Raw genomic sequence first — 26,992 nt, 5'->3', positions numbered from 1 at the left:
AAAATGAATTTCACAGCTGCAGGTCAGACGTTGTCTAAGAATTTCTTCCCCCGCTGTCTTTCTCTTCTCTTCTCTCTCTCTCTCTCCTCTCTCTCTTTTTCTCTCACCCCAAATTCAGGTCCCCAATAGGTGTCATTTACTCTGATGCTCTGACATCTTCGGAAAGATTCTCATGCCCAAGCTATACAGACCTTGCATGCTTTTAAACACAATGGCAACAGGCTCCTGCTGGGGTCTCCCAGCGCTGAATTTCCAGAAGAACCTTTGTAATCGCCGCAGCCGCCTTGTCTGCCCTGGGCTGTGCCGCCCGGCTCTGAGCAGCTCAGGACACTTGCAGGCTCCGTGGTACTGTACATTAACTCTGCAGCAGCCCTCTCGGCTGCAGACACTGCTGCCTGACAGGGGATGTGCTGGCGTCAAGGGGGCCCTCTAGGTGGGTTCCCAAACACTGCAACCGCCTCCCAGGAAGAGCAAATCAAAGGAGGTTAAAGGAACAGCACTCCCAGCAAGAGCAGATTTCTCCCAGTAAGTAATTGCCAGGCAAGACAAGCTAAGCAGGAGACCAGTAACTAACCTCACAGGGAAAGGAAGCCTTGAATAAGCAGATTTTACAGAGGGGGGTTTCTGTGTGTGTGTGTGTGTGTGTGTGTGTTTGTTTTGTTTTTCCTTCTGACTCAATGAGAGAAAATGGAATGAAAGAAGTCCAGAGTGAATTTGCAAATGCCAGTTTGGTCACTTTGACTCATTTTTTAAAGAAAAGTACAAACACTGGGGCGGGAATGTCTTGCTAACTGGATGATCTGTAACCATTTAGCTACAGAAGACCACAGGGTAATTTTTGGACAGGAAATCCTGTGGAAGCCAGTTCTGCTGAAGTCAGTTATGCCTCTTTGCAAGCCAGTTGTAATTGTGCATGCCATAAAGCTGCTTGTTTGATTAGGGGGTGTGTAGATCTGGGGAGTGCCAAGATAAAACATTGCAATGCCTATAGTTAATAGTTTGCATTTCCTCAAGCTTGCTCCTTTGTTGCAAAAATTCTATTCAACAATCCCCTGAAAGCACCCCATCACTGTTGATGCCATTTTGGAGCAAGAATAAAATAGTAAACTCTTGTAATAGTAGGTTGGCACTTAAATGGTGCTTGTTGGAAATCAGTAGGAGAATGGTCTTTACAGTAACAGTATACTCAATATTAATGTATTACTTTTAACTTAGTATTTAAAAGCCTACCGTGCAATTGCTTAATATTAAATGGAATACTGGCATCATTTAATCTAGCATGCTATTATCTTCAGTTAGGATTTCCCCAGTGAGGCCCTGTCGTTGCAGAAAATATTACCCAGGACTGGGGGAAGGGAACATTTTCTCACAAAATCAACACAAAGTATAAAAAAAATTAGTCTTGAAAATCACCTTAATTTGGGAATCTTTCATTTGATCAAATGATGATACTAATGCAGTATTAATGGGGGGAAAACTGACTGATTCCTTTCAAAGCAGTTTGAACTTGGAGGTTCAGAAAGATGGTACCACAGCTTGACAGGAAACTTGAAAATATTTGCTGGGATTTCCTGCAGCTCAGGCAATGTCCTCATGACCTCCTTTTTCTAAAGGGAATAAATCTTTCCCATAAGGTTATTTGTGATTTGAATCAGCTAACTTCAGTCTTAATTGTTTTAACTTGCTTTGAATCAAGCATCAGTCATTCAAAATCTGATATCATCTTAGACATATAAATAGTATCAAAGAGCAAGAACAATACAATGCCCCAGGTCCTGGGTTAGGGGCTTTACACTTTTGCCTCATTTAATCCTTACAGCATTACTAGGAACATCCTGTTATTAGCCCTGATATACAGACAAAGAAACAGAGACATTCAGCTACCTAGCAGCTTGCCTAAGATCAACCATTACCCAAAATCATGGTTTGCATCATGACTGGCTCCAGAGTTTGTGTTAACACTATATGATAGGTGCATCTGTACTCTGTTGCTAATACACCTTGCATTTGTGTTTTACTTTCACATACATTATTTTTATAGAATCATGCTGAAGAGAGTAAGACATTTAGAATGCCCATTTGGAGTGAATCCCAGAAGGGGTAGTACTGGCTCATCCTCATCAAGGTCATTGTCATGTTAGCAGTAGACCTATAAGAGAATTCATGTTAGTTCTAGGTGGCAGCGATGGTGGTGGTGATGGTGGTGGTCATGATGGCAACGACAATGAGGGACATCAGCCCTTTAAGAATCAATACTTTATAAACTAAGACGTCTCCATGAAAAGGTAGCAAATACAGAGATTTGAAAAGTAATATAAAATTTCATGTTTCCCTTGTAATAAACATTATTGGCTTAAGCTATTTTTTTTTAAAGATTTATTTATTTGTGCATACAGAACTGGGGTACAGGCCAGAGGCTCAGGGGCGGTGAGAGGCTTCACCAGAGACAGAGTGGGGAACAGAACAGGCAGATCGACGAAGTACACTGCTGAGGGGAGCAGCGGGCGGGTCAGGAGAGGTCTGCCACGCCATGTGGTCACCTCCGGAGCAGGCGGAATTGAACTCATGCAGAGGTGGCTTTAGATTCTCAGTGCTGTGCTTTAACCCGCTGCGCCACCAGGGAGGGCCTAAGCTATTTTTTTTTTTAACCTATTCTATTCTACTTACTTCAAAGTGATACCAATAATGATACCAGAATATCTCTGGCCTTCTCAATGATCACACAGTTCAACATCCAAACTTGTTAGCTATGTTTCCATTTGTGGCCAATGATACAAGCACAAAACTTTAAAAACTAAAAATACAAAATGATTTAGTCATTAGGTTACTAAAGGAGATTAGAGCTAAATGACTTAAACCACAAAGAAATTTAAACTCAGTACTTTTAAAGTAAATTCTTTTTAAAAATTTCTATTTGCATATATTTATTTTGTAGCTTTCTATTTGCAAATACTTTGAATAAGATTAACAAAATAGAATGAAAGGGCACCAAAATGAGAGCTATGAAAAATTGTTGAGGTGTCAATATTTCTACTTGAAGGATAACAAAAAATATATATAATTTATTTCACATTTCAGGGAGTCAAGACAACACATTAATAAATCATCTACACTGAGAACTCTGAAAGCTCAAGGCAACATGAGAGAAAGGGGATGCTCAAAATAGAAAAAACTTTTTCCAGTATTTTTACTCCATATGTTAATATCTTACAAATGTGTGGTCTTTAAGAAAGAAATATGTGGGCCAAACTAATAGATTCTAATTTAAAAGCCAGTTCTCAAGAATTATGTTGACATACAGAGTCATGCCTATCTACCAATAGATAACCATCCTTTTACGGAACATTTAATGAAAACCCTAAGTAAACATAAATGACTACTCTTAAGGACAATCCCAGCCCCATCATTTCATCAATTAAAGGAGTGCTAATTATTGGCAGACACCTTAGCCTGACACAAACTTGGTGAGGTCTCCACAGCCATGAAGTAGCATCAGTTCTATGGACGCAAAAACTGATATTTATCTAATTTTCCCTTAATCCTATAGCAAGCACCAGAGTCAAACAGGATGGACTCACATTAAACATTCCCATACAAGCCTGATGTAACAACTAAAACATTAATTTACTGATAAAATACAAATAAAAACTCACAGCAAAGCATAACACTCTCTAGTCAACATGTTAGTCAATTACTGTTTCATACAGTCAGAATCAAGGCTAAAACTAATTAACTAACCAGTGCCCTCACTTTTCCAACAAAGTCATCTGCTGCCTTGTCCAAGTGGTTATGTTCTCTAGGATCTGAAGTTAAAATCCTGAGAATCCAGCATTTCTACAAAGCTGCCTCAGGCCCACTGGAGGGCACAAGAGAGGACAGCTACCTTGTTTCCCACAGAGCCCCTCTGCTTTTAGCTGTTTTATTTCCAACATTTCTTTTGAAAAAGGAAATTTGGTCTCTTTAAAAAGTTTCCTAGAAACATAATGGTAGGGACACAGAATAATCACTTTCCAGGCAAATTCTTCTCTTTGAATTGTCAGTTTCTAGACTCCATTTTCACTTAATCCTGTCAATGAGTATAATATACATGCTTCCTTCACATTAAGTATAAAAGAAGTTGACTAAGTCACTTAAACCTTATGCTAATATAAGAATAGCATAATAAAGCCATGCCTTGGTCTCTAAACTTGGGTGTTTCTTTTCCTATACCCTTTAATCAGTTTTCTGATGTGCATGCACCAATATAGACAACCAGTCTCTCTGGAAAGGAACAGAATTGAGTCTGTCTCTGGGAGTTTATAATACCAAAAGTTGTTGGCACTAAATAAATGCTAATTAATAACCATCTTGATATATTCCATTACAGTGACTTATCTAATTCTCATTTATTTTCCAAGCTTCACTTCAGAATGAAAGTCAAGGTATATTTTTCTGTCACCATCACAACCTGCTATAACCAATAACTAATATCAATGATTCTTAAATAACTTAGAAAAAAGAAATGATAAGGCCCTGAAAAGCATCTTTTATGAAACATTTATGAGTACTAGTTATTCATTCAATATTTTAGGAAGTTGTCTATACTCAAGAGCCTGAATAAAATTTATTTTCCAGTTGTCAAATTAAAATATGTGCTCCCTCTTTTCTACATATCACCTCTGTATGAACAGATGTGCATAAACAAATAGCTCTACTTTTTAAATGTATTCTCCATAGTATACATGTTATATCTTAGAAAATAAAAGTTGCAGTCATTGAATACCTTGGGACTATGACTTTTTCACCAGACCCTATCAAAGTAATATAAAAAAATTCCAGCAAAAACTGAATTTACATGTACTTTTGGTATATGCCTTGCATGCATGTGTAAATACATCTTAGGCTTTGCACTAATAAATAGTTGAAAGGACATTCTAGAGTGTATAGTGAAGCTAAGATAACTGAACATTATCCACCGTAACCTCTGTTGTCCCACCAAACTCTCTGGAAAAAAACAGGTCAGTCTCTGAAAATTTATAGTACCAAAACAGTGGTTGGTCCTCAGTAAATGCTAATTGATAACCATAATGATAGTGATGCCTTTCCATTTCTGGCAAATATGGGCTATGTCTGAAACGTTTGCTATTCAGAGCACTTACAGCTGAAATAAGAGGAGCTCTTCACAAAGCCATGATTTCAATTGCAAAGAGTCAGGGAACTGTGTCATGTATGCTTCAGTAAGTTGTTAATACAGTCAATTCTAATAGCCAAGAATGCAACTACCAATTGAAAATGAAAAACTGAATTATAAAACACCTATTGTGGTCACCTAAAACAGATATTTTGCTGGAAATATACACATTTTAACTAATATAATAGAAGCCACTTGGGTTACATATCCTAAAACATCTTAAACATAAATTTTAAGTGATAAAAATGCATTCACATGAAAAAAATTATTGTATCAATCAAAATTTTACTTTAAGTGAATTCTAGACTATTTATTAAACTGCTGCAAGACTCAATTTCCTTACTTGTACCCCCCCCCAAAAAAAAACACAGAAAAATCACAAAATCACAGGTTACTCACAGGTAATTAATTATAACTTCTAACTTAATGAGATAAAGTATAATAAAATATTTTGTAATTTGAAGAGAGCTCTTATATGCTGTTCACATATACTTTAAATTTGCTTACTAGAAAATGTAATAAAGGGCTCCCTGCTTGCAAAGGGGCTAAGTTTTAGCACTATGAACTTAGCAGCAGCCACTGCAGCATGAGTTTGATCCCCAGCCAGGGAGCTGACCCATGTGGCACAGCAGACCTCTTCTGTCTTGTCCACTACTCCACTCATCTGTGTATTTCAGGCGATCCTACCCATTCTGTCTCCAGTGAATCTTCTCATCCTCCACCTCCACACCTCTGGCCAACAACCCAGCTCTTGTATATATGAATAAGTACTTTTTTTTTTTTAAGAAAATGCAATAAAATATGGATTCTTCATTTGATCTGCAAATCACTTAAATAGAAATTAAAGAAAAATACAAGAGGTAATACTGGGGACACTTTTTAAAATGGAATTATAGTCCATTTCTACTTAAACTTTTGACTAAAGGATTCCTTATTTGTTTTACAAATTCAAGGGAGTAAAAATATTTGTAGTAGTATAATTCACAGCTTAAAATATAAAGTATACCCATATTTATGGAATATTATAGACTTCTAACAATACTTGGAAAGTAGTAGAAATATGGGTAAATTAAAACAAAACACCATTTTTTTCAAATATAAATTTGTCGATTTAAATATGCATACACATTTAAGTATATACTTATACAAGAGCAGTAAAGTCAAGTTTCTAATATCTGTCAGACAGAATTTCTGAAAGACATGAAAAATCACAACTCAAACGTCAAAGCCATACAGTGAAATTTTAACTAAATGTTCAAGCACTCAAAAATTCCACAAACATACTAAGTTAAATCAATTGAGTCTTAAAAATAGAAATAAAAGCTAATTTTTTTTTCATGCCTATACAGACAATGTAGCCGGGGCAGAAGCAGTGCTCATTGAGTGTTGAGCCTATTAACATTAAATCTAGGTCTATCTACTCCTTGTAAAATGAAGCATCTGATCATCTACCAGGATAATGTGTTTATTTTACTATAGTTCAAATACGTGAGTATCTGCAAACACAAAGATTTCCTAACTCCTTAATATTAAGATATCCTTCAGCCTTCTGGTATACTCTTTAAAAACATAAGTTACTGTGCCCTCCCTGGTGGTGAAACATGTCAAAGCACAGCACTATGAAGCTATTGCAGCCACTGCAATATGAGTTCAATTCCCAGTCAGGGAGATGACATACATGGACAGCAGACCTCTCCTGACCTGTCCGCTGCTCCCCTCAGCAGTGTATTTCAGTCCATCTGCCTGTTCTGCTTCTCACTCTGTCTCTGGTGAATTCTCTCACCCCTTGTATCTCTGGCCTGTACCCCAATTCTGCATGCATAAATAAATAAACCTTAAAAAATAAGTTATTTAAATAGGAAACAAACATTTTACATCATATATCAAATGAGGGGGTAATATCCAAATTCTACAGAGAACTCATACAACTCAACAAAAAGAAAACAAAGACCCAATCAAGAATGGACATATGCTAAATAGACATATCTCCAAAGAAGAAAAGAGATGGCAACAGGCACATGGAAAATGATCATTATCACCTATCACCAGGGAAATGCAGATCAAACCACAGAGCGATACCACAGACGTTAGAAAGGGTGTGTAGAAAAAGGAGACTTTCTTACTCCCATTCTGTGATACAGCCTAAGTAAGTGCCCAGTAATAGGTGAGTGGATTGAAAAATGGGGTATATATATACACAATGGAACACTACTGAGCTATTAAAAAAAAAAATGAAATCTTTCCACTTGTGACAACATGCATTGACTGGAGGGGATTCTGCTAAGAGAAACAAATCAGAGTGAGAAAGACAGACACTACATGATTTCACTCATATGTGGTATATAAAAGTCAAAGTAAGCCCTCCCTGGTGGCACAAAGGATGCAGCAGTGCAAGCTAGCAGCAGCCGCTTCAGTGCAAGTTCAATTCCCAGCCCTGGAGGTGATCCTCACGGCACAGCACGGCAGACCTTTCCTGACCAGCCCGCTGCTCCCCTCAGCAGTGTACTCCATCACTCTGCCTGTTCTGCTCCCCACTCTGTCTCTGGTGAATCCTCTCACTGCACCTGCACTTCTGGCCTGTACCCCAGTTCTGTATGTCTAAATAATTAAAAAAAAAAAAAAAGAATAGTTTAAAAAAAAAGTCAAAGTAAGGAAACAAACCAACCACAGAATTGAGGCTACCAGAAAATAGGGTGGAGGTGGGGGCAAATGGAGTAGGGGTTAATGGAATATGGTAGATAGTTATTGGTGCTCTAAGAGTGGGTATTGTATAATATACCTCTAGAGGTATGAACCTATACACATAAAACATACAGTGCTGCATATCAAGGTTAACTTACAGAGGTAATTTTAAAAACTTCAAGGTAATTACATATTGACTATATTAGTAGAATACAATCAATATATTTTTTCAGACAATGAATCACCAATAGTTCTGTCTGGGTTTGTAGTTTTTAAATCTTAGTTTTGGGTAGATGTATTTTCATAGTCATTTTAATGTTACAGGAGGGTACATCAAAGTCTATAAACCAGATGGCATTTAAAATCCAGGGATTCCAACAACTGTTTCTAATATATGCAAAAACACAAATTTTCAGAGTATTAACAAAATTAAGTAAAAGCAAATTATGATCTCTAGAAACTGTATATGTAGTAAATTTACTGCACATATAATTATTTCAACATTTCGACTTACAGTTTAGAGAATTTTTTATGCCATTTAAATTTTTTTTCTTTGAAATAAATGGCTGAAACTATCATTAGAATGTAAACTTCCACAGGGGCATTGGAATATTTTTGGTTTTCTCTCTTTTGTATTCCCAGTGTCTATAACAGTCTAGTGCATAATAAGTGCTTAGTAAAATATTTTCTGAGCAGTGATTATCATAAATAAATTGCAGATCCTTCTGGAGAACTTGCCTTACCAACATCTAACACTTATAAAGTCAATTCAAACAGGTAAGGTATAAAAACTTGACACAGTGCCACGTGATGAATTCATTGGGCAGTAAATACTTCTATTTTATCTTCAGAATGTGAACAAACAAATAGGACAGAGATTCTAATCATCAAGATGAGCTTGAACCAAAATATCATTAGAATCTAGGGGTTGAAGTTGACATTTTGGGTCAAGTGCAAACTGATGACTAAGGAGAGAGTGGCAATTACAGAGAGAAGCAGGCAGAAAACAGGAACACAGACAAACAGAAAATGATGATTATATGGCCTCAAAAAAAGTAGCTGTCTCAAATCTTGGGCTTGACAAATCCAATGAGGCCCAGTTATACTTCGCCTTAGTGGATTTCTATATTGTTAAAGCAACTATGTACTCTTCTTTTACACAGCCACTATTTCTTTTTCTTGCAATCAAAACCTTAGCTGGACAAATCACCATAAGAAATTTTATTTTGCTATTTTTAAATCCCTTCCTTCCCTCCAAAATGAAGCAATTTAAATGAATACTAAATTGCAATATTGAATGGCCACAGTGAATAAATTTGACATTGAATTAGTTATAATTTGATCAAGGGGTTTAAATTAAAACATACACACAGACACTAGAGCTCAGAATTAATCCTAGTATCTACATTTACATCACATCCAGAGGTTCTGGTGAGATTAATCTTTTTCTGAGTGACATTTATGACACTTGCAGTCTAAATATTAGCTTCTTATTTTTCTAACACCCGTTCACCATTTTCTTCACTGAATGTTAATTTAAAAAAAAAAAAAAAAAAAACAAGAGAAAAGTGGGGATGTTAGGAGAGAGGGAAGAGACTGAGAAACATTAGGGGAGGGAGAAATACTTATTAGCTTCACGGAGTAGAATAATTTAGCCACAAGTATACCAGTAGTAGTCACAGGTATGATTTCTGTTTAGAGAAAATAAAGGACTTTTCATGATTATTCCAAAATAATTATTTGAAAGTTTTAAAATATTAAAATGTATTAAAATCAAAATTCAATATTTTGGAATAATTTTAAATCCATTATAAAATTAAAACAGTCTATGCATTTAAATGCAAAATAAATTCCAGGCTAGTTATTAAAGGCTAGCTGCCTATTGCATGCAGATAATCTTTCCTTCACCCTGTATTTTATACCTGTGCTCTGCTATTTTAAAGGTTCTGACATGGGAGTCTAAGCTAAAGTGTTAACCTTGCAATAATCAACTAGCCTGCCTTTATCTACATGATATATATTGCATAGGCATATACATTGGTATGTATATTATGCATAACTTAATAGATAAAAACAAGTAAAACATCAAAACATCACATGCCCAAAATTGAATGAGACAGAAAAATATCAATATTAAACTTAATGACTTCACTACATGTCTTATACTTTTCTCCATAGAAATATGTTATGAAATATGTAGGGGAAAATTTCAGTTGGAACATAACATTTACAATTTTTTTCCTGCAAAATAAAGCAGTAAATTTGATCAAATGGTAAATTTACTTTGGGGACGCCTCCTCTTTTCTCATTGACCCGTCTCATTTAGACATTTAGATTGGTGATGAAACAGTTGTCAAACAAAAGCAAAACAAAACAAAACAAACAAACCAAAAAAACACAGAATAGGCAGAATGGTATCAGATCTTAAGGTGGTCAGGATTTCAGCACGTTTCCTGACTTTTTTAATTCCTGCCTCATTTTCAGAAGAATGAAAATTATAAAAGAGGCAGAAACAAAGTAACTGCAAATAAGAACTCACCATTTCTCTTTTTCCCCTATTGGAGACATAGGGCATTGGTAAAAATATTGTGTGTGGCACGCACGTAAGGGAGGTAGCTAGAATATTTTGTTCCAGAAAGGAGGCTAAAGTAACTGTTACTTAACCCAAATCCCTGGTGGCCTCTCATTAACTGTCTCTAGTGAGCAGGCAACAGTCCTAAACTTCCAGTCCAAATAAGTCTGAAGGGAGGAAGACAGGAAGAAAGGCAAGGGAAAGTGAAAGGGGAGGAAGGAAGCAGAGGGCACTGCTATTAACAGTAACTTTCCCTTTTCCCTCATGAACAACTTACTACTCTCTGCACCTTTAGTACAGATCTACTTTGAGATTATTCTACCACCCAGGCATCTCACAGATCAGTACATTTATAGGAAGATGTAAGCAATTGTCCTTAGTTTTCCTCCAAATGTGAGAGGAAGAAAGAAAGGGGAGATGCAGATAGAGGCACAAATGTGATGTGGTCTTTTCAAAATTTTCTAGCTACCCCGTACACACATGCACACACACACAGTACCTTTAAAATTGTTAAACTGTTGAATTCACAATTCAACAAGATTGTTGAAAATAAGGACTGTGGCACATATCATACCATTTCATGCTGATTGCCCACTACCTCTTTAATTTTTCTTCATGGAGAAAAAGCCTTGGGAGTTTTGTGGGCACTTAGGCAAGAAAGCACCTTACATTTACTGTTTTTTTTTTTTTAATATCTAGATAGATAGATAGATAGTTACATCATTGCTCATTTACTTTAAATCCTCAACTCAGATTCTATTCAGACATTAGAACATCCATTCCGAACTGTAATCTGTAATTCCAAACTTTAACTACATCTTCCTGCTCTCAGTTAGGCCTGCTGCTGGTCCGACCAGCTGCTTGCCATGGGGCCAGTAAATGGCAAAGTGTAGGGTGGATCTCCCCTCTTCTTCGCTTTCCTGATAACCCATCTACTGAATCTTGAGAGTATGGTAGGCTACAGAAGGAAGAGGAGCGTTTCTTTTGTCAAATTGGCAATGTTGTAAGATGGTATCTTGCTTTAGGGACATGGCAGATGTTGAAAGCTGCCTCTGTCTCTCAGGCACTTTTGTGGGTTCATCAGTCACACCCCTGCTGAGCCCTCTGGCTGCAACTCTTCTAACTAAGGCAGAGCTTTATTACCAAAGTGCTGTTGGTTGATCAGTCCCTCACCATGTCGCTGCTTTAGCAGCAGGCCAACCCCTACAAACTCTTGCTGTTGGAGTCCAAATGTCTTTTCCAGACGGTCCCCTTGGGAAGGACATGCAATGGCCCAAGGCCAGTTTTCTCTGTCTAGTGTGATGTACATCTGGTTCATGGGAAAATTCCCTACTACTAGTGTCCCTTTCTCTGGCTATACAATTGAGATGACTGCAGGCTCTCCGAAGAGGGAAGGGAGGGGTCCAAAGGCAAACCCCATTCTCTTTTATTAAAAAACCACTTATCATAAATCGCTCTTTCTTTTCTATCTCTGAATTCCTTCATACACTGACTCTGAGTTAAGGGGCTGTTTATGCTGGGCCCCAAATAATCGGTTACCTATTGGTATGTTAGTTTGGGATTCAACTTCTACGTTGCAATTTCAGTTTCCACATTTGTTATAATGCGATTAACAGCATCATTGTTTCACCCTTGTGGTTCATCTACTCAAGACCCACAATCCCTTCTTCCTTTACTGGCAGAAACTTCATTCATTCATTTCAAGAAGCAATTAAGAACTCTCGAATGGGAATATCATAATCAGGATAAATCCTGAACAGTCCCATCTCATTTGCTGACCAGTGAATCAAAGGGCAGTGAGTCTAAACAAAAGGACAACATGTCAAGGTGGCAAAGCAGAAGCTAGGTGGAGAGTCTGAACTTCTTACTATTGTTCCTAAAGGAGTCTACTTTGGCATGTTATGAGGCAGTAAATTTTCCTTGTTTAGACACTGAGTCAGGGTCTCCTAATGTGTCCCAAAAGCATCTTCATTGAGACAGTTACCATGAAATAGTTATAAAATCCAAATAGGGCCCCTCCCTGGTGGCCCAATGGGTTAGGACACAGCACTGCAAGCGAGGTGCATCCGCTTCAGTGCGAGTTCCATCCTTGGCCCGGGAGGTGACCCACATGACGCGGCAGACCTCTCCTGACTACCCGGTACTCCCCTGAGCAGTGTACTTCATCAATCTCCCTGTTCTGCTCCCCGCTCTGTCTCTGGTGAATCCTGAACCTTTGGCCTGCACCCCAGTCCTGTATGCATAAATAAATAAATCTTTAAAAAACATCAAATTAAAAAAAAATCCAAACAGGGTATTTTTTCATAGGTACATGAATTTACAATGGAAATGGAAGCTTGTTTTGTTACACTTTTCCCCTTCTAAATGGTGGGTGGGTGAGCTCATCTGCCACAAAATGTACTTTGAAATCAGAAGTTTAGGTTAATTTTCAAAAACTATTATTGAACTGTAACAACAGTTGTAATGACAACTGTGACAAGATATGAAAATAAATATAAGCAAAACCTATGTTTTATTTGTAAATCCATCATTTATCAGAGGGTTTGGATCTCCTTAGGAGTTCATGGAGAAACTGCGAGTTTTCTGATATTACATAATATTGTCAATATCCAGGGCAACAATCACATTCTAATCTTAGAAATTCTGGAGGTGATGTGTATGCCAAAATCCCCTTGGAATCTGAATCATACTTTATGCTAAATTCCATTTAGAGGATCACACAATGACTTGTTTTACTACTCCATACTATGATGTGGGTGTGCTTATATTAAATCACTTTGAGAAAACACTAGGTGACTAATTTGTGACAATGATATGTTTGCAGACTAACACATTCATAAGAACAGAAGAATAATGAGCTAATTTGTAAAGTACCAGATGGAATTTACTGCAAGTGGCCCAAGCTATCATAATTGTCCTTTATACTCCACAAAGACTCTTCTAGTAATCGTATCTTTTTTTTTTTTTAAAGATTTATTTATTCATACAGAACTGAGGTACAGGCCAGAGGTGCAGAGGCAGTGAGAGGATTCACCAGAGACAGAGCGGGAGCAGAACAGGCAGATCGACGAAGTACACTGCTGAGGGGAGCAGCGGGCAGGTCAGGAGAGGTCTGCCTCGCCATGTGGATCTCCTTCGGTAGGTGGGGATCGAACTCATGCTGAAGTGGCTTTAGCTTCTTAGTGCTGTGCTTTAACCTGCTGTGCCACCAGGGAGGGCCTCTTTTTTTTTTTTTTTTTTTTAATAAACACACCAAGCTCTAGCTGATCCTGTCACCATGAAGGTGAGCCTCTCGTATTTGAGTTGCTTGCCTCTAACCCATTGTCTTTTAATTCCTCCTTGTGAATGGTATTCCATTATAGGAGTCATTATAGGCTGTTCTCCAGACAATGTTGTTGCTTTTGTTACTGTTCTTTTGATGTTATTTCTTACATCACACAATTGCGGCATAATCACATTTATACTTGGATTATCTTTTTTGTTGCCCTGTTTGGAGGCTTCAGTTCACAGCAGGCCCCTCAGGATTTTGACAGTATTTCCTCTTTTTTTTCTTCCTTTTGCCAAGAAAGCAAGGGTGACTTGATCCCACTTAACACTAATCTTACCTTTCCTTGTTATGGTTCAACCACAACTGGAGATTGTTAAGCTTGAGTCCTAATTTCAACTCTTCACATGCTATATCTCCTCAGAGTCTTGAACATAAAGCAGCTAATTTGTGCCATGAGATCAATAAATTTAAACTCTGTTATGAAGGAAGCATGACTTGGTGGAAAAAAACACAGGTTTTTGGTATCATCAAACAGGCCGCTTTTCACTTCATTTACCTTAGTCTAATGTTTTGAAATTAGACTACTGAATTATAGTGTTTTCAACTTGTAAACAGCAACAATACATATTTTTTACATGTGTTTGGGACAGCATTAGAAGGTATGGGTTAATTGCATTAACACGTGGAAGAACTCAATATATTATTTTTTCCACTTTCACTTGCCTCAAATGCTGTCTAATCTGTTGACTACAATGATCGGAATATTAAGTTAGAGAAGGAAAACAATAGTAATATGAAAAGGATAAATAATACAGGTTTCTCAGGAAATTATTAATGCAACGGTGCTGGCAGAGTGGGTTAGAAACATAATCGCTTTGGTTTCAATATTGCTTGACTTAAGGAAAACATATACATTAATTAAGATAAGACCAACAAGGGCCCTCTCTGGTGGCGCAACGGGTTAAAGCACAGCACTGGGAATCTAAAGCCACTTCCGCATGAGTTAGATTCCCACATGCCCCGGAAGGGACAGGTGGCAAGGCAGACCTCTCCTGACCCGCCCGCTGATCCTCTCAGCAGTGTGCTTCATGGATCTGCCTGTTCTGCTCCCCACTCTGTCTTTGGTGAAGCCTCTCACCACCCCCTGAGCCTCTAACCTTACCCCAGTTCTGTATGCACAAATAAATAAATCTTTAAAAAAAAAAAAAGATAAGACCAACAAAACTGGGAAATGAATGCAAAGAAGCATCAGAGAAGGAAAATTACAAACTGTCAAAACAGCTATTGGAAATGTTGTGCAATCTCATGATAACCAAATAAAGTAAAACAACAATGAAATATTTTTATTACATTGGCAAAAATTAAATATTAAAAAACCCTATGATGGTGAGGGGATGAGAAACAGGTATATCCCATATGCAATCAGTGGAAACACAGATGGGGTAGTCTTCCCTGGAGTACAAATTAACAGGATTTGAAAATGTGAAGTACATATAACATCTGATTTGCAGAAGTCTATTCCACAAAAAGTATTCAAGCAACCATACACAGAAACAGGCATAGACACAAAGATTTAATTCCATCATTACTTACAATAATCAAATAAGTTTTTTTTCTGAATCTCAGTTCAGATCTGAGTTCTTGAAAAATCCACACATTCCTAAATAACTTCTAAATAACTTCTGATAACCTCTTCTAAATAACTTCTGATCATCAAATAAAAAATAGGGTTGAAATGTTTGAAAGTGCATATTGACTACATAAATATATAGCCCAGAACTACAAAATCTCTCAAGTGAGGATTCAAGCTCTAGTTACTACATACAACTCTTGGGCCCTGTTTTTCCAAATAGAATCTCTTTTTCTTGCGATGTAGGATGGAGAGAGGGAAGATGGTTCTCTCATATACAAAGGCCAAGTCCTGATGTATTCAGTAAAGTGTGCCTCTGGCTCCCTCTTACCAGTGGGGGATCGAGGCTCTTCAGCCACATGGTCTGGACCAAAATGGCACAGGTCTGCAGATCCATTAGGGAGCTATCTGACCCAGTCATGAAACAGACTAACTGGCACTAAACCAGTGAAACTCAGACTGATGATTATATTTTTTTAGGTAATTAGATGTGACATTTTTCAAGGAGAAGTATACTACATAAGGATGGAAATGTATCTCATTCCCCTTTCATCAGTGTGAGCTCCAGATCAGCCTGGTGTAAACTATGCATCTGTGTTTCTGTAGCTATGTAAATTGAACTTAGCTTCTTAAAAGACCATTGTATTAAATGAAGCATTAGCATAGGAAACTAATTAGCTTCCCTGTACATACCACTTAGAAACGTGGAACAACACATTGGAATTGAAGGGAGAAGGATGAGATAAAGTCAAGAGTTTTTGAGTATCTTCTGGGGAAAGTTTTGATCAATTTTCTTAATACTATAGTAACCTTATAGAGAGATTATTAAAATTCTTTGCTTGATTGATAAGGAATGTGAAGAATCTAGAGGGGTTAAGATATTGACCATGGACCCAGACTATAAGTGGTCACGTTGTGACTGGACCTGAAAACTCACTTTTCCCACCACACTGTGAGATCAGCCTTATCTTATAGATTTAGGCAAGACAAGAAGGTTGGGAGGTTGGGAAAAGGAGAGGGAGCTGTTATTACAGATAATAGATTGGATAATAACGATCATGTATAACAGAACCAGCCAGTACCAGAAACTGCAAAATACCAGATTTGCCTCTACTTACTTAATCTTCCTAAAAAGTACTACTAGTTTGTCCATTTTACACCAAGGAAACCCAGGCACAATAAAGTTAGGCAAATTACCCAGGGTTACACAGTTACTTAATAATAAGTTTTCTGGTGAGCTCAAAACATGTCATTATTTCTTTGCCCATATTTATCTTCCCTTTCTTTCTTACACAGGAAAAAGACAAGTGATTTGTTTTACAATTTACTGATTTTAGCCCAAGCTAAATCATATAGCCCAAGCTATCGTCTTTCAAGTAAAAAATAGCCAACATTTTCCCCCACCTTTGGGATGCCAAGATGCTATTTGGGGGTATGGGGAGGCACGTTAATGACGCACTGCTTATGTCAATAGACACGCACAGAATTAGACTGCATTTTGATTCCTAACCCTATAAAAGACCTTCTAATCCTCATAAAACACATCTTATTTTAGTTCCTCCACATGCAAAATTAAAATAGCTAGGTGTTTTTGTTTTAAAACGCTAATATATGATTTGGCAAAGGCTGATGTTTTATATTGTCTCCTTGGCTGGTGTTTTGGGATTATTCATCCACCATTGAGTAAGTGCCCAGCGCTGAAGCCCCTCCCTTTCCTATTTATTATCAGGTTGCTGCAGTGCAGCATTGACACATCTGATCATTTAGATCATTAAAAATCAATCCAATGACCAAACATTTCTGAACATTTTAGGAAAATGACAAAAAGTACAATAGTGGATTGCTATTAACTTGCTCTGGGTTTTCTTTTTGCAGCTGCCAGGAAAGTCATTTGGTAAAATTGATTAAATCAGCATGCCAGAAGGAGAGAGGAAAGGAGCAGAGAAATGTAAACACAGAGAGCTTAGAGGGAAGGGCAATGTTTTTCTTGGGAATGAAATGTGATGCTGTTGAAGGAGAGAGGTAAGGACTGGTAGGAGGAGAAACCTTACAGCTAGTGAGCATAATACAATTTGGGGTGTAAGAAATTCAAGATGGTAGGATTAAAGCATCTAAAAATGCAGAAACAGTAGGGACAGAAGGAGAGAGGAAGCAGAAGAGGCAAGCAATACATGTGCTTCCATCAGACTGCATTGGTCACACAGCATCATCTGGCTGAATGAATCCAAGAGACATGTATCACTGACACAATGATAGGAAGCTGATTTGAGCATTTCAGTAAATGAAACTCATTCAGTATCAGAAAAGTGGGAGGAAGGAGCACCTAGTTTCCCACACATCAGGGTTTATATATATATATATGTGTGTATATGTATATATATACACACACTAACCAAGGAAAGAAACCTCTCTCTTTGTTCAATCAAAGCCTGAATGCACAAAATCTCACACGTGCACTCCTCTACCTGTTACCATAATGGGCATACATATACCCTCCTCTCAGACATGGACTCTCTTCCCCTTATAAATTTGTGTCTTCTTTATAACATCATTCAAAGGATTATTGATATATGAAATCAGTGTTCTGAGAAGAAAAGATTTTGAATGAATTTAATGTGGGGTTTCTATTATCATGTCACTATTTCTCATTCCTTCCAGCATCCTGCTTAAAAGTCACATTAGCTCACATAGCTCATGCATCTATAGAAAAGAAAAAAAAAAAAACAATACTACCAAGTATTTATTTGCTCTTATTTGTTATATATTTTGTCTTCTATAACTTTAAGTGTAACAACCACCTAAATGCAAGTGACTTAAAAATAGCACACAACACATTATAAATAAAGCAGTCAGTGGGAAAGTGAATGTACTTCCTTGGGGTGTAGAAAATGATAAGACAGAGAGACCATATAATTGCACAGAAGACCAAAACCAGTGCAAATGAAATGAACCCTGAGAGGGAAGTCTAAACTATATTTTTTTCAATATTAGCTATACCATTTCATAAAGCATTTATTTTCAGTTGTGGATTTACATGGGAAGTGAGTAGCCTTCTTGAAGGATAGCAGTAACCAGAATCCCAGGTCCCCCCAGTAACCACCTTCTGGTATTCACATATTTGTGCATTCTTTCTTCCCACGTGGTACAAGGGTTTGTCATCTAGCAGAAGGTGAAATATATCAATTTTTAGATAATTTACTGACTTCTGTCTTGAAATCTCTCTCTCCCCCACAACCCCGCCTCAGAGAGGGATGCAAGCTATCACATGAACAGCTCCATGGACCTGTCCACATGGCTATGGAAAGATTTCTGCTAACTCTATGGTGGTCCTGAAGGCAGTTGAGTCTGGAGATGACTGAAGCCCAAACAATGCAAGAGAGACATTTAGTCAGAACCACCAAGTATAGTAGAAACTTCTGTCTTTGAAAATCATAAATCTTTTAAATGTCAGGACTAGGGAGGGAAGCTGAGGGTTATAAGGTTAGAGAAGCAGAATTGTAAGGAAGAGAATGTGATCATCATTAGTGCTATTTGCAAACAATGTTTTTTTTTGTTTTTTTTTTTAAGATTTATTTATTTATGCATACAGAACTGGGGTACAGGCCAGAGGTACAGGGGTGGCGAGATGCTTCACCAGACACAGAGTGGGGAGCAGAACAGGCAGATCAACAAAGTACTCTGCTGAGGGGAGCAGCGGGCGGGTCAGGAGAGGTCTGCCGCGCCATGTGGTCTCCTCCGGGGCAGGTGGGAATCAAACTCATGTGGAAGTGGCTTTAGCTTTTCAGTGCTGTGCTTTAACCTGCTGCGCCACCAGCCAATGTTTTAATTCTCATTCCAGACACATGGATTTGCACTTCTTGGCCCCTGAGGTTAGGCACAGTCATTTGACTTATATTGGCCAATAAAAGTTGAGTAATACTTATCATTTCTAGGAGAAAACCAGTAAGAACTAGTGTGGAATTTCCCTGTCCTCAGCACAGTGATGGACACTATCAAAATCACTTGCCAACTCCCTAACTAAAGAGCAGAACCCTCCTCCCTACATTCCAACCTATGATGAACATAGAGCGAGGGTGAGAAATAAGCACCTTTGTAGTTTCAAGCAACTGAGATTTTGGAATTATTATGGCAGGTTATATATAGGACAGTTACCAATTATATCATTACCAATGGATGTTATCAGTATATAGCTAGATCACCCTCACTAACACACAAAGTAATTCTGTGAGTAGGAATTCAGTCCACAGAAAGAATGAAACCTAGTACAATAACCAAATTCAGTTATAGAGTCTGAGAACTGAGGTTCTCAAAAGGTACAGTGCTCTTGGGTAGATTGTAGTGATTAGCGTATGAATTCTCTCAGTCATATCCTGGAAAGATGAAGAATGGAGCGTGAGAACTAGAAGACATTTTTCACTAAATTCCTAAGATGAGCATTCAAGAAAAAGCATTGCTGTTTGGCTCCCCTGAGAGAAACAGACGGGAGAATAAATTCTCCATTTCACTGGGCAGATGAACAATGTCATGACACTTCCTGGATGGAATGGGCAGCATTAATAACTTCAACAACTTGCTGCTTCCTGTTGCCAGGTGATCTACATCCTAGTGAACCTTGGATGAGGTCACTGGTAGAGTGCAAGCCAGTGCAACGTTGTGTCCTGAGAGAACAAGCAGAGGCAATTGTAAGACATCCCTGAGACTCTCTGAAATGCTTGTGTGACAGGTACTGTGGGCACTACTGGGGTGCCCTTCTGAACAGGTGTGTATAAAGTTACGGAGACTGAAAAGTCAATTTTATGTCAAACAGCTAAAAATTAACCACCAAAAAAATCCATCATTTTATAGTTACTTATTCTAATTTGGCAGTATATTTACTACTTATTCACTATAATCACTCCATGTCATGTCTCAATATGTTTTATCTTGATCAGGTTCCAGCTTAAAGATTTAAAACCCTATCGGCAAAAGCTTCACTTTAGCCTGAAACAGATTAAACTGTTCGCACCCGCCACCTATTGTCAGACACTTTATAAATAACACTATAGTATAGTCATTATTTCAAGATGCAGTGATTTATAATCTAGTATAAAAAGACATGGATATCTGAAGCACAGAGGTAAGAAGTTTGATTGAATTAAAACACTGAGTGTAGATACATTAGTTTTTTTTGATAGACTTATGGCTCAGAAATCCACTTAAATACCTCAATGAAACAAAAAGCAACCTCTAGTTGAAACAAAAATCAACTTCTAGGAGGGAGGGGGCTAGGAGAGGCTTTTAATGGTAAGAACATGAAGACAGTTAAGATGGAAGAAAAATCAAATGTGATGTTTTGATCTCAAAATAGGAGATGCTTAACGATGGTGGAAGGTGAGTCAGAGAAAGTAGAATGCATTGGTGGAAGAAAAGGCTGGAAGTATGTGGTGTCTCATAATATGGGCACAAGTGCTATCTGGTCCACACATCTGCTTATTGTTACAGCAGATTCTCATAGATTGTCTACTCAAATACTTCACGGCTGGAAGGTTTGTCTACTCAAACCTTCAGGCTGGCTTTTCACGGCAGTCTGGTGTCCCTGTTTTTCTCTTCACTAGTACCCTTTCCTTTTCTGTTCCAGCACACATCACAATCTGAACTCATTCAGTTCATTTATCTGTCTGGGAGTCTACCTTCACCAGAAGGACAGAAGCCGCATGAAGACAGGGGTCACATCTTTCAGGATCATGATTGTATGATCTCCCTAGCACAATGCCTGCTACAAAGTAGATGATCCATAAATATTTGTAAACAAATCAGGGCAGGGATGAGAATGAATTCAAGATTAGCTTCATTGATTAAAATTCCACTATTCAAATTATCCTGATCTCTCTTTCACCTACCTGCTATTCTCAAAGTCCTAGAACGAATTGTTGCCCAGTAATCCTGATATCTTTGTAAAATATTGTTATTTGGGGTTTTCAATCTACTTTGGATGATAGAACAGTCAAATCTATCCACATCACTAAACTCAATCAGCCAGACTGTCATTCTTACACTGATGCTATTTAGAAAGTGCAATGAGCCACCAAATTCCACTTCCTAAAATCTAATTTCCCTAGAGCTTTTGCTCTATTATTTCATCAATGCCCCTGAGGTCAGAAACTATGATTTCTTCTCTCCTGAATAGCACAATGTCTCATTAAAACTTCTTCACATAAGTCTATGTATTTCTTCAGAAAATCAAGGAACTTTCAAGTATTATGAAGGACCTTTGGTTCAGTTTCAGCTATATTTAGTGCTTTGAGAGCAACAGCACAGTCAAGTTCATTAATGACCTAGAAACAATGAACTCAATATAACTCTGATTTCTTGATTCACAGCATTTATATAGTTTTGATAAAAACAGTGTTGATCAGCATTTAAAAACACATGTTCATATATTTTTGTATATATCCTAACAATCAAGTTGGATTATTATATTTACATATGAACATAGGAAAATCTGATAGTCCAGTGATTCATAGATCTTCTTTCCAGTTAAGGACTAGCAGCTGGGCAATATTCATTCACTCAACAAATATTTATTGTCTACCCTCTTGTTTGAGGAACGACTCTAGCATTTGGGTAGATAGCAGTGAAGTGTGAAATAAATTAGGGCTTTTCTTTTTAGGTGCAGGAGTGGTACAAAAAATAATCAAAATGAATGATTATAGGTATTTATATGGCAATACAGTCTAGGGAGAAAAATTAAAAAAGGAAGAAATAAGGATAGTACAGATACAATAATTAAAATGAATGGACAGGGAAGGCTCACCAAGAGATATTTGAATAAAAAATATGAGAAAAATGAAGAAGTGAAACAAATGGTTATCAGGGAGATGCAGGTACTAGGCTAAAGTATCAGAAATTATAGCATCCTAGAATAGGACATATCTGGAGAGTTAAAGAAAAAGAAAGAAGTATGAGACTAGCCCAGAGGAGGAGCAGTAAGAGCTGGATGAGAGAGAGAGGATCCCCACACAGGTGGCTATTATAAGGACTCTATTTTTTTTTTTTTATTTATTCGTACAGAACTGGGGTACAGGTCAGAGATACAAAGGGTGAGAGGATTCACCAGAGAGAGAGTGGGGAGCTGAACAGGCAGATTGAGGAGGTACAGTGCTGAGGGGAGCAGCGGGCGGGTCAGGAGAGGTCTGGCTCGCCATGTGGTCACCTCCGGGGCAGGCGGGAATCGAACTCATGTGGAAGTGGTTTAAGCTTCTTTGTGCTGTGCTTTAACCCTCTGCGCCACCAGGGAGGGCCCAGGACTCTACTTTTAATAAAGATCAGAGGTTATCGTGGGTACTAAGCAAAGGAATGATCTGATATTACATAGATTATAGCAGCACAGTCTGAAAATGTATTGTGAACAGACTGAAATGGCTTACAGGAAAAGCAGGGAGGCTGGTCAGAGGATGCCGAAGCAATCCAGGTAAGAGAGATCGGTGGTCAGGACCAAGACAGCAGACACAGAAGTGGTGAGAATGGTCTGTCCTGGGTTATTTTCTGAAAGATAGCTGGCTGGATTTGCTGATTGGATTGGATGTTGTGGGGTGAGGTAGTGTGATGAGAAACTGGGAGGAGCCAAAGATACTGTTACATTTGGCCCAAGATGGGAAAGTCCATCTTGGCAGGAAAGGGTCAGACTGGTTTCATGCACGTTAAATGTCAGGCATATGGTAGACAGTCAAATGGAAATCACAGTTAAGGAGTTGAATAATAAAGTCTGTATACAGGAAAGGCTTCCAGATTGGTGGTAGAAAGTTGACAATGACATACATACTTTAAAGTTGTCTGATTAAATGAGCCTGTACATAAAAAAATGAATAGAAGAGTCTACCAACTAAACTTGAGAGATCAATGTTAAGAATTTGGGGAGCTAAGGAGGAAACAGCAGAAGAGAATGAGGAGAAGCCAAAGTAAAAGAAAGAAAACCAGAGAACAAAATGCCCTCACCCCTCCAGTGAAGACAGTGTTTCTTCTTTGAATGATCATGAGCACAGACCTAGAGACAGCTGTTTTGTAAATTTTATGTGGTGACAAGATTCATATGGCAATAAACTTTTGAGTGGATAAACATTAAATTTAGTTGCCTATTTTGGAGAGTCAAGCAAATCATGTAAGTGAAACAAAAGAGAAATGAAGAGATGCCAGCAATCATAAAATCTGCAAGATTAATTATTATAATCAGTTAACCCAATATGTTAAGACAGTGATCCAGTGTGTTCATAATATAGCACGTAGAAATTATCTTAATCTTTGGCTCATTTTTTTTTAAAATGAGTGATTCAAGTTACAGCTTTTTAAGAAAGAAAAATATACCCCATTATAAGTTAAATTTATACCTGTATTAGTTGAACTTGTAGCATACCTGTATAAGTTAAACTTATTTCCAGGAGAATACATGGTTTAAATAAATTCTGACCCATTTTTTAAGTTTCTCTCTGCCCTGATGGGATTGACCTGACCATGGAGAACATTTTAAGTTCAAAGAACTTTCTGCACCAACATTACACAGTAGGAAAAGGTCATTTTAAAAGGCAAATGTATAGAAATAGGAAGAAAGAAAATCATACTGTGTATCAACTTTTTGGAGAAAAATTAGAGCTGAATTCTATACTAATTATAATATTCAAGTTTTGTGCTACAACAGGAATCATTTGTTCTCATTAATAACTTAAGTCAAAGATTTCTTGCAATGGTGAGACAGATTAAACAGTTACATGAGATATATGAACACTGCTCATATTACTGTACAGAAGTATAGCTAAGAACTATAACAAGACATTACTGCAACTAAAGCTACAACATTCAAAGTTCCTTGCCCCCTTTTAAAAATGAACATAAGTAATACCATTCCTATTTACATAATCTGAGGGTATTTTATATTTTAACACTACAGACTATCACAGAATGTCAACAATAATTCTACATTACTTCTCTTTTTTTAAATATATTTTTTAAAAGATTTATTTATTTATGACTACAGAACTGGGGCATAGGCCAGAGGTGTGGTAGGTGAGAAGATTCACTACAGACAGAGTAAGGAGCAGAACAGGCAGATCCACTGAAATACACTGCTGAGGGGAGCAGCGGGAGGGTCAGAAGTCTGCCACACCTTGTGGGTCAGCTCCCTGGCAGGCAGGGATCCAACTGGTTCTGCAGTGCCTTCCTAAGGCTTTATAATGCCGTGCTTTAACCCATGGTGCCACCAGGGAGAGCCCCACTACTTCTTTTTAATGAGTCAAAATTTCTTAATGTTTTTAAATTTTCAATTTAAAACCATTTATTTTAAGATTTTTTTTTTATGTACACAGAACTGGGGTACAGGCCAGAGGTTCAAGGGTGGTGACAGGCTTCACCAGAGACAGAGTGGGGAGCTGAACAGGCAGAGTGAGGAAGTACAATGCTGAGGGGAGCATCCAGGGAGACAGAAGTCTGCTGCTTCCTGTGGGTCACCAACCTAGCAAGCATCTAACTGGAGCTGAAGCAGCTGCAACTAGTTTTCCAGTGCTGCACTTAAACCGTGTGCCACCACGGAAGGCCCTAAAACAATAAGTTTTAAACTGTTGTTTTCTTTAGTCACTTGGAAGGAACTTAACCTTAAATTCATCCATCCTCAGGTACTGTGTAGATATGCAAACTGAGTTGTTAAAAAACAACTTTCAGGTGGGCCCTCCCTGGTGGTGCAGCGGGTTAAAGCACAGCACTGAGAAGCTAAAGCCACTTCCTCATGAGTTCCATCCCTGCCTGCCCCGGAGGTGACCACATGGCATGGCAGACCTCTCCTGACCCGCCTGCTGCTCCCCTCAGCAGAGTACTTCGTCGATCTGCCTGTTCTGTTCCCCACTCTGTCTTTGGTGAAGCCTCTCATCGCCCCTGAACCTCTGGCCTGTACCCCACTCTGTATCTACAAATAAATAAATATTAAAAAAAAAAAAAACTTTCGGGGATATTTAATGTTGAACATTCACATTCTAGTTCTGTACTTGCTATCTAAATGTAATTAGCATATGCAAATTTTAGATCAGCATTTAGAGTTTAGAAGGTCTGTTGTTGTACTAAGGATCCCAAATGAAAAATGAAATCGACCCTCCCCCAACCAATATGTTTGAATTCTGAATAGCTTTGGTATATTATGATTTTCTAGTTCAGAGATAAATTCTTTCAAAAGCCTAGAAAACCTTTTTTTTTGATATCCAATATCTCCTTATGACACTTTGATGAGTTTAGAGTAAATGAATTACAAACACATGGATTAAATTCTTATTGAAATAAGAAACACCTAAGAAAATGTTTGGCAAAGAGCCAAGTTTTGCTGAGCCCCCTTCCCCCAATATTTTCAGTGGACATAGCCTTTGTCAGCAAATGAGCCATGCCTGCTTGGAAGCCACAGATCTTCATGCTTCAGTTGTGAGGAAGGGAAGTTCTTCAGCATTACAGTTAGCACTCCAATCTCTGCGAGCTGGTGTAATCTGACTTGGTTTTGCTATGGGCATATTTTAAATAAAATACTCCAATATGTTTACAATTCTTTAGGCTACCACCTTATAACCTTAAATAGCTAGTTCACTAAACAGAAATGAGTTTAGACCAAAGAAGTCTATCTTGAGAATTAAACTGAATCCTATCCTTGAGATATGGAAGGATTTGTGAAATATCTCTTTCTATGAATTTCCCCCCTTCTGTTCCTAGGTCCTTAAATTTACAGTCAGTGAAAAATTATTTATATGGGATTGATTCATTCAGAATCAACTGAATATTACATCAAGATATTGTGATATCTTATGGGTGAAGCAATCTAATAGAGAGAGATAATTAGTACTTGAAAGGCCTAGTACTAAAAAAAATGCAGTTACGCCAATCTAGTTTAATTCAGCCTTTAGCAAAGTATAAGAAGTTTCCAATATATTTGGTAATATTGTGCTCTTTACAATAGAAGATCTCATAATGGCCTTTTAAATATATTTAAACATATAAGTAAATATATTTTCCATATGTATCCACATTCTGTCTCTGTGATAAAGCCAAGCAACAGGGTTCTTTAACTTCCAATGCCAGTCCAACATATTTGTAAACATGCTTTTTATTGTAAGTAATATATTAGTCTATAATTTACCACGGAATTTCAAAAATGCAGACATTCTACCTTTTTGATTCTTATTTTACTTAATACACAAGCCAGTTTTGCAGTTTTAAAAACTTTAGCACAGTATTTTGGTATTTCAGCACTTTCTTTCCATTCTGGAGATGAGCCAAGTATAGATGTAGTCAGATCTATGTTTCCTCAAACCATGACAAATTCTAACTGTGGTAACTGTCATGCAGCTTATTACCAATCCAAATTGGTAATATATTGAATTCAAGCAGAAGAACTACCTATAAAAAACAATTTCGAAGTCATTGTGTGTCTCAAAGTAGTGCCTTGCTCCTAGCAAGCATCCCTAATGTGGAGTGACTTACTGGGCCTGAGCCTTTCAAATGTCATCTGTAAATGAAAGTAAACTGCTGAACTTAATCTAAAATTCAGTATTCTGGCAAGTTCCAACCAGAAGTGCATCTGTGGTTTTTTGTATAACGAGTTCCCCATAATTCCTTTTATTTTCCTATTTTATACATTTCAAGAACTAAAATTAGTCTTGGGAAATCCTC

General features: G+C 37.7%; 1 protein-coding gene across 1 annotated transcript in view; it reads right to left on the bottom strand.

Moving 5' to 3' along the window:
* PDE4D (phosphodiesterase 4D, cAMP-specific) overlaps nucleotides 1-26,992 on the bottom strand; it is a 650,481-nt gene that overhangs the window by 497,250 nt on the left and 126,239 nt on the right. The window lies entirely within an intron of this gene.

The sequence above is a fragment of the Condylura cristata genome, unplaced genomic scaffold (assembly GCF_000260355.1).
Source record: "Condylura cristata isolate star-nosed mole 26May11 unplaced genomic scaffold, ConCri1.0 scaffold00007, whole genome shotgun sequence".
In the NCBI taxonomy this organism is placed as follows: Eukaryota; Metazoa; Chordata; class Mammalia; order Eulipotyphla; family Talpidae; genus Condylura; species Condylura cristata.
Note: the sequence above shows the minus strand (reverse complement) of the source record. Positions and strands in the feature narration are given on the sequence as shown.